We start from the raw sequence: 10,159 nt of genomic DNA, 5'->3' as shown, positions 1-10,159 counted from the left end.
TGTACACTATGTCAGCCACTTGGTTATGGCGTTCCATGTACGCTGTTCCTGCCTGCATCTTACACCCTTCTACTATGTGCTGAACGGTCTCAGGAGCATCTTTGCACAGCCTGCACCTGGGGTCCTGTGTGGTGTGGTAGATCCTCGCCTCTATTGATCTTGTACTGAGTGCCTGTTCTTGTGCTGCCATGATTTGTGCTTCTGTGCTGTCCTTCAGTCCAGCCTTTTCGAGCCACTTGTAGGATTTCTTGATATCAGCCACTGCTTCTATCTGTCGGTGCTACATGCCGTGTAGGGGCTTGTCCCTCCATGATGGTTCCTCCTCCTCCTCTGCATCATCGGGTTTCTGCTGCCTGAGGTATTCACTTAGTAGTTCATCTTTGGGGGCCATCTTCCTTATGTATTCCTGGATGTTGGTTGTTTCGTCCTGGACAGTGGCTCTGATGCTCACCAGTCCTTGGCCTCCCTCGTTCCGCTTAGTGTACAGTCTCAGGGTGCTGGACTTGGGGTGAAACCCTCCATGCATTGTGAGGAGCTTTCTTGTCCTTGATATCAGTGGCCTCTATCTCCTTCTTTGGCCAGCTTATTATACCAGCGGGGTATGTGATGACTGGCAGGGCGTACTTGTTGATGGCCTGTATCTTGTTCTTCCCATTCAGCCGACATATCTTGTTCTTCCCATGTTGGGTTTTCGACCTCCCCAAGGTTCCCATTTGCCTGCGGGATCCCAAGGTATTTGTAGCTGCCCTGAACATCTGCAATGCTGCAGATAGACATTCCGATGTCGTTGCTGTAGATCCTGGTGAGGTGGATCAGTGAGTCGATGTCTCACTTATTCCTGGCATACAGCTTGATGTCATACATGTTAAGGAGGTGAATGATGGTTGTTCCGAACTGGTACCCGAAGCCGCTCTTTGAGATGATCTGGCTATGCAGAACAGCAGCCAGTTCAGGCCTAAGCAGAACCAATCAGCTGATTGAACTAGTTACAGTCCTAGTAGGGATAGTACGTAGCGCTGCATTCACATCTGCTAGCAGACCTTCAGTTGATACTTTGTCACTTAGCCTTTGTCACTTAAGTAATCGGCTATGGGTCCAGCTTAGTCATGATAGTCATTCTTAGGCCAGTTGCCCTTGTGGTACGGGTCCAGCTTAGTCATGATAGTCATTCTTAGGCCAGTTGCCCTTGTGGTCAAGGTCTTGTTGGGGCTTGGTACCCAATCTCGGAGTGTTGGAAGGATGATGATATCTCCCCTCTGATCTGTCGTCCTGGCTCCCCCTTGCCGTAGCATTGTACCTCATCAATCTCTAGTTGTGATAGCAGTTGCCGTTTGCGGATGTTGGAACACTAGTAGTTGTTTCTTTGTCAACTTAGAAGTTGGGTTTCGAAGCATCCATATATCCCACAACCTCTGCATGTAGCCTCTCTCATCGGCGTTACTTGTATAGTAGCATTCCAACAGATCCCTATTCATGCCTTAGCATGCATTTGATGTTGCAATATCAACATCAAAGACCTTGCCTAAGGGTCCACAATGGATATGTGTTACCCTTTGGTGGGATTCGAACCCCGACCACCTGTGCCAAAGTCAGCAGTGAGCTATCCAGCTATGTGTATGTGTATTTGTGTGTATATATATATATAAAATATATATGCATATACATGCATACACATGCATATACATACATATAAACATACATGCATATACATACATATAAACATATATGTATATAAATATATATTTTAATAAGGTTCAAAACAGAATCAAAATTCGTTGCCTATTAAAACTTTACATCCAATATGCCTATTAACAAACAGACAGCACCGCAATAGAGCGAGGTTTAGTCCCCGAGGCTTATTTTCCAATGTACTGAGTGCATCTATCACTCCCAAAGCAAAAGCTATTAAACAGTTTGCTCATGTCCAATTCATCAGTCAGGTATTTGTGTATGTGCAGGAAAAGCAAGAGGTCAAGCCGTTTCTCCGTCATTGTAGATCGGATGCAGGTCTTCAAACAACGGAGACTTGAGAAAATCTGCTCAGCTAGGATAGGAGCAAACCACCTTGTGCATAACATGGATACATTGGTTTTGATGGATCAGTTAACTCTGAAGTCGAATTTGAGCCACTATCTCAGTGAGATAAACCTGCTGCTTTCTCTGTGGTGTTCCAGTGTATCAGTGTTCTGCAGGGTTTATATTTACTGTTCATTTGGCAGTGGCATAGATGGCAGCAGTGCAAACTTTGCCTGGAGTGTACTGTATAAGTCTGTGTGCTCTTCCAGGTGATAATTAAGGTTACATAAAGTGGAAAGCTCACTGCTCGCTCATCTATGCAAGTAAGTACTGAGTTAATGGGAAGTAGGAAATGGAAAACTTTATTTTGCCACAGTGTTGTGTTTTAATTGTGTGCACCGGCCTTGTCACATTTGCTGCAGGTGCATAATAATTTGGATGCTGCACACATCTGACTGGTCTCGTATTTAATCTGTTTTGTCACCAGTGTCAGTTTCAGTTGTGACTGGAGTTGAAACTCGGTGTAGAGACATGCCGTGGGGCTGTAAACATACAGAAAATGTAATGTTTGCTTTGGTGGTGTGCAGGAATTGGATTGTGCTGTGTTTTCAGTAATGTAATTTCTTATTTTTGTGTTAGGCTCTGATTCACTTACTGGTAACCTATAACATTCAGCAGCATTGTGGCACTTCTTCCTTACTCGCAGGTCATCTGTAAGTATAAGTAAGTAACTAAGTATAAACTGCAAGTAAAATATGTGTACATGTGGTTGTTTTTCGTGATTGCTCCATGGAAACGTGATGCTTGCACATCACAGTCACTCTGCTGCCGACGGAAACAGTGAGAGCGAATCTGTGAAACTTCAGTAAAATTGATGTTTCTAAAATTCACAAACATGTCCGTAAACATAGCCACATGAAACCATGCACTGTATCCAAATAGAAGCCTTCACATCCACTTCCACACACAGACAGACACGCACACATGCACACAAACAACCTTGAGCCTCTCCTTCAGCACCATTTACAAGGCCTCCTATATCCCTTTTTTCCCCCACCTTCAAACATACACAGTATAGATTTTATTTTATGGGGACCTGTCAATGATTTATGATAAATTATGTATGTATATACACAGTGCCTCACATCCAGCTCATGGACCAAAAGAGTTGTGTGGCTTCAATGTAGCACTAAAACTTGACAGTTTAAAGATAGAATTGGGCTTTACAGAGCACGGAAATGATCGTATAGCAACTATTAAGGTATTTTAGGGGGAATAAAGCGGCTCAGGTTTATTGTACTAATGTGGATATATTGTATTTGACCCCAAATATAGAGTAGACAAGGATGAAAAAACAACACAGCCCGAGTGCTTTGCTTTGAAGCTGATCTTTACAGCGTGGCTGCTTCATGGCTCGAGCGTCTTTAAATTATTTTACACAGTAGTGGCAGAAGCACAGATTTATAGCAAAGACATTCATAGTGAAATGATAATGCAGTAAAGCTGTCAGCAGGATGATTATTATAATACTTGAGCCCATATCCCAATGGGATTATAAAACAGGACAGAACAGAGAAAAAGCTGTTTTCTACTTAATTCTTTACAACTTCCGCTTTATCCTCAGTTTCCCTTAATTTTTCTTCCCTAAATATTCACTCTGCAAATAAAACAAAAATAACTGTTTGATTGCTAACTTACACTGGCCTCTAATTATTGCAGCTTTAAAGCCCGGTTTGGCTTTACAAGAAGATGTAAGGGATACAAATGTAGACAAAAACATTCACATCAAGAGGGCTACTTCAACACTCGTCCTCCAGGATCTACATCACCTCTGGGGTGGAAATATCATATAACCTTATTTACTATCTTGCACTGGGTCTCTGCGGGACTCATTTCATGACTGTTGAGGGCAAGAGCTTTATTGGGCATCCCTCTTCAGGATGTTTCTATCATGATTGCTGGAGTGGCACATGGATGAAAGAAACAGAATTACTACAAGATTACATCTCGCTCCTGCTCCTTTCACTCCCCCCATGTGACTGTTGATGATATTATGAGCTGCTGTCCCACATGCCTCTCGCTTTCCCCTGCTTATAAATCCAAAGACGAGCTGCAGTTTGAGACTTTACGACGTACACAACCAGGGTCAACAATGCAGCCTCGTGCAAGCTAAACAAACTTGTGTAGGAGGAGATCGGCTGGTAAGAATGTTAGGGCTATAGTGTAATATCTTCTGTTGTTTTGAAAGAAACCAATTTCTGTATGAGAGAATAAACATATCTTGTTTGTTCATAATACAGCACAACAGAAGTTATAATTGCACAGACACTGACAGCATAATTAATGATGATTGATCACCTGAGTGTATCATTAAACTCAACAAAATGTCCGCCCTGGAGAAACATATTTTTATTTGCCACAGACTTTTAAAAACCCATTGAAAAATACCTCTTCTCCCCTTTTACCCACAGCATGGGTTTGTGTCCGTGTACAGCATGTGTCTTAGGTGCTCGTGTCGGTGTTGGGGGGGGGGCTTCAAAAGCCGATGGTTAACATAGAGATGACATAGAGGGGAGACAACACCGGTGTTTGTGTGGTTATTGTACCAATATGTTCTTCTATTCCTCCATCGTTGTTATCCTTCTCTTACATCCATAGAGTCTGAAATGATCTCCATGTATCTCCAGCACTTTCCAAACTCCTTTCACTGATCCTTTATTTTATAGGTCTACACGTAGCTTAGTATTCTGTTGACGTTTAACCTCTGTACACGCTCTGATTTGTGTTCCCATTAACCATATTTATTGGTGTAATTCCTCACTCTTAAGACAGGAGGAGCAATATTGCATTCCCTGGTGTCTTTTGCTGCTATTCCATTAGTGTCTGCCGGTTTCATCGTAATGTAATGGCAGCAAGCAAACATGAAACCCATTATGTGACCCTCCCATAGTCCCCACAGTCCCCACACCACAGCTCTGTTCCCCACAAACTTCAAAGTCTTAAGGAAAACTTAAATTAAGATGAAAACATTCTGGGATGAGGAGAGAGTTTGAGGCAGCGGCTTTAATTTGTGATGTTCGCTGTGACGCAGAGAAAGGTTTAATTTTCTTGCCCTTGAAGAAACAGAGATTGAAAGCCAAGGAAAAGCTGCGCTTTTCTTTTTGGCAGCAATAACACCATCCAGCCAAACAAGACCACACCAACAAACACTAAATTGCTGTTTTTATTCATCAGTGAAGAAAAACAACAAATGTCGAAAAAATGTCACTGAATTCAGTTTTGTTGCTCATTTGACAAAATGCCTTTGCTGAATGTCAAATCTGGAGCACTTGTGTCAGCCCTACCTTATTCTCTTTTCTTTTAATTATTCGGTTCATTCTATCCCTCTTCTCCTCTCTTCCCTACATCTATATGGCCATCACAAAAAGAAGAAAAAAAGCTACTATGTGGACATACTGTCTAATTAAGGGATTAGATACACTTCCCTGGTCTTGTAGAAAAGCCCCATTTATTTCTTCTTATTGAATTTTCATTTGTGTTGTTCCTGTTTTATTCAATTTTACGCTGCAGTTTGTATTCATTAGGGGGCAATAGAGAGAGTAAGTGGGCGTCCAAAACAATGCCACGCAGTTTAAGTATCTCCGCCTGAACATCGATTGTAAAGTATTTGCGTGCATTGCCATCTTAATGTCCTTGACTCTTCCTCCATCAAGAAGGCTTGGCAGGCATCCAGGCCTAGATCATATAGCATGTAAAAACATTCATTTTATTTTTGTAATCAGCATTGGCTGTAGGGTCAGAGAGCATCAGGTAGTTTGTCAGTTATACTGGTATATTCTAAACACACCTCACTATACTGTGCTTTCAAATACTGAGGATTACCTTTTGTTCTATGCCAACTCAATACTTCTGTGTAGCAAAACCCATGATTCATTCACGATATACTACGAGCATGTTAGAATAACACCAATATGTATCAGTCATTTCAGCTAATAGGCAAAAGCGACTTATGTTTATGTTCAAGACAAAGGCTGAAGCGACCATAGAAATGGTAACTGTTGTCTGTTGGGAACCAAAGGAGGAAATGGTGTGATGTTGTTATAAAGCTACAAAGAGGGAGGAGGACAGGGTGGAGGGATGGTTCAACAAAACAAAGTTATTATTTAACCATCACTATGAAGGTCCCTAACTAACAAATTACTTTACTATAAAATATAAACTGGACTTTCCCCCGAACTCTAATGACATTGTTTTGTGGTAAAACATGTTAAATTATGTTAATCTGTTAAACCTCACTCACACATTACAAACAGTGTTCAGACCCTCAGAGCTTTTTTCTACTTTCTAGTTTCCAAAGATACCAAACATGTCAGGCTGAATTTTGGTGAAATTATGTGTAATATGTAATATTTCATTTTTTAAAATAAATATTTCAATTTGATCGAGTGCTTGGCCATTGTCTTCACTTGGTGTAAATAATCATATACTCTAGTTTCAATAAACAGCTGAAACAAGCCAACACAGAATATAGTTTATGTATGATGCTGTCAGTCAGTGGACACAACAGGGATTTTTCCAACCTAAAGAGAAACAAGATGAGACTACCAGAATATCTGTGAGAGCCAGTGAAAAACATCACCATTTATCTGGTATAGCCTCCATAAAACTTACTGAAATCTGTTGAAACCTTTTCAGATCTGTGAAAACCTGCACCAAAGCATCATCAATTAACGTTACCGGTATTATGCATTAGAAAAACGCTGAATCTGACTACGCATGTGTCCTTTGCTCCCCTTTCCATCCAGGTACTCTCCAAGTACAGGTTGTACCACGATTTTGAGACCTTTACAAAGTCTTTCATTATATTCCAACGACAGAAATGGAAAGAAGAAGAACACGTTCCCTTGTAAGAGAGAGGATACTGTCAGTTACTTGGCCTTATCGGTGTATCTCAGCAGGGAGGCCAGAGCCAATCTACAGCAGCTGGTTTTGTCAGGATCCATGCCACGTTTGGCTTTTGTTTCTTCAGCTTCCCTGGAGAGCCAGCCATGAGCCTGAGAGACGTGACTGAATGTCAGCTTCTCTGAAAAGAAGATCCCGCAGGGGTCTCAACAGGATATTGCCTCCAAGACAGTTGAGCGCAAACCAGCAAAACCCTGCCTGTAAGTCGTATCTAGGTAGGTCATCATGCAATTCTTTGGTCTGAAATGAAGGTGCACAGGAGTTTTTGTGAGCCATAAAATTGAGCTGACATAAAAGTTAATGGAAGTACAAAGAAGTGAAAAAATTAAAAATAGTCGTCTATTATTTATTTATTTCATTTATTTATTTATTTTTTACACCAATTCAGTCTAATGTCACCATCCCCGTTGCAAGCAGAGACGTAAATTCAAAGATGCAACTTCTTGAAACCTAGAATGTCGGAAGTTTTCTGCAAATTTGAAAAAAGGCTACAGAGAGGCAAGTCCCAGAGGGTGGCTGTCATTTCTGTAACATAAAAAACATAAAGGTTCTCTTGAGGCATGAAAAACTCTGTTCGGGGATTTCAAACGAGGAAGATGGTAATTATGAAGAAGATGCAAACAAAATGGCAGACATGCAGGAGGGTGTAATTTCATTAATGTCAGAAGGCAAAAGTACATGAGTGAGCACTTCTGGATTTTAATAGGCCATAAACAAAACACAAAAAGAAAAAGTGAAAGAAAAGGCACCATTTTTTTTTTTTGACCCCTCTTAAGTGGGTGGTGTACAGCACCAAAGCCATTTCGACCAAACAAGGGTGAACTAAATGTTCATGTACAGAATGGGTGATTAGAATGATTGATACATGAATGAGCATCTTGTTTTTCCTGTGGTTACAAAAAAGAAAAAGTTTTTTTCCACATTTCTAAAACTCACATTACACAACAGGGTGAATTATTGATTTTAAACCAAAAGTAGTTCAAAAAGAGAATTTTAAATGTGCAGCTGAGATAATTTTGAGATCCAGGGAACCAGTTCTCATTTACAGAAGTTGCATTTGGCTTGCCTACCCATTTATTTTCAAAATAAGATGTTGTGCTTTTGCATGTCATAAACCTAATTACCCATGATAGATGTTAGTCAAAGTTTCTGACAAGAATTAATAACTGTTTATCATTCCCTGAGACTTCATTGCTTCCCCTTCATTCCACACCCAAACCCTGCCTCCCATCATGTCTGTGGATGCTTTGACAAAATAAACCCACAACATGCTGATGAATTATTCAATTCTGACTCAGTGATGTATGAGGACAGAGTTGGGAACGAGAGATGAGGTTAGCACTACTGGCAAAACCCTCCCTCCCACCTACTGAACCTCCAGTCAAACCAATTACCATTCACACCCCTCCAGCCCTTGAGCGCCATATGAGAACTAGGAATACAAGCAGCTGCTTATATTATTCTGGAGTAGCTGTAGTCAAAACTGCTGCAGTGCAAAGATGGAGGTGATGGGATTTATCAATTCATGGTGTAACAGTGTGATTTCCAGTTGTTCCTGCAGTATGTCATCGGCAATCTGCTCTACCGAGAAAAGGGGTACTGCTGTACTCTGCAGCTGAATCTATAAGAGCACTGATGTGATATGATGTTTAAGGCTGCAACTTACAATTGTTTTCATCATCGATGAATCTGCAGATTATTTTCTTTATTAAATCAATTAATTATTTGTCTATAATTGTCCAAAAACAGTGAAAAATGACAATTATAATTTCCAAGCTGACATCCTTAAATGTCTTTTTTTTGTCCGAGCAAAGGTCTAAAACCCAAAGATATTCACTTTGGGTTCATGTTGCACCTGTTTCCTGCTGCCCACTGCCAAATTGAGAATATGACAATCAGCCCAAATCTCACCAACCAATCTCACTTTTCCCTTTTCACTTTCTCACTCCTGACTCTGAATTCCTCTCCCATTGTCCTAAACTGAAACTTTATGATTATTTCTCTTTCCCCCTTACTCTCATGTGCCCCGTGCTGTTGGTCTGAAGCTCTCTTAAATATTTATAACTAGGGAGAGGGGGAAACTGATGAGGAGAGCAAAGGATCACGCTCTCTTAAAAAAGTAGACCAGAACTGTACCCTGTTGCTCGCACAGTAACCTACACTGCCCTTTCTTCTCTTTCGTCACCTTCTGGACCAAAATGTACCTTTAAACAAAATATGTCCCTTGAGGAAATCTTAAATTTTCACCAGTTTCACGAGAACGGCATAGTTGTCTCCTCCAGATCCCAAACCTCCTCCACATCGACGCACATGATCCCTCAATGGTTCCCCACCTATATACACACCTTTAAACACAAACAAGCCAGAAGCACCACAGCTGGGAATGGAGCAGATCTCTACGAGCCATCTCGGCTGAATTTATCTATGGATCTTTTCAGGTGCTGAACTATAATTATGATTAGAACTCAAATGATTACCTGTTAACACGTGTTTATTATTGTAGCCATGACAACGAAAGGCCCATATGCCCGCCACCGTAGGGGCTCTGTTTCAGGACATGCTTCGTCGTATCAGAGGATCGAGACAACTCACCTATGCAGTCGTTAAGGTTGGAGGACTTGTTGGAATTTTGTATATTTGGTATCAGGAACTATGTGATATATTTATATTGCACAAAATTTATATTGCACTCATGTGCCCATGAGTTTGGGCTCATGAGACCCACTATGTGGTTGCTGTGAACACAATACTTTTCGGTACAAACATGTACTCCTCCTGAATCTTTATTTCTGAGTGTGCAGCAGTTGAGTGCCTGGCTGTAGGTTTAGTAAGCGAGTTCTTCTCCAGGTTTTCTTTCCTTTTGCTAAAATACCAGAGGTCATGCACATAAAAGACCACACACTTGTGTTGTTTACAGTGTTGTTGAATCTCCTGCTGTTTTCCAGCTATGGAGCTTATTTTGGTATCACTGTGAGAACCATGTTACGCAGCTGAGACAGATGAAAGTCAAGCCCCCCAATACTTGAAGAGTATTGAAGACATGTTTTCAGTAGAAGTGTTTAGTCCTCTGTGTATTCTGAGAAATGAGTGAAAAAAATACTTTCTTTAACTTAAGTGCATTCAAAACATCATGCTGCTGTGTAAACTCTACTTTTAAAAAAACTGAAGATAATATTCACTC

Source organism: Xiphias gladius, chromosome 23, assembly GCF_016859285.1.
Source record: "Xiphias gladius isolate SHS-SW01 ecotype Sanya breed wild chromosome 23, ASM1685928v1, whole genome shotgun sequence".
In the NCBI taxonomy this organism is placed as follows: domain Eukaryota; kingdom Metazoa; phylum Chordata; class Actinopteri; order Istiophoriformes; family Xiphiidae; genus Xiphias; species Xiphias gladius.
Note: the sequence above shows the minus strand (reverse complement) of the source record.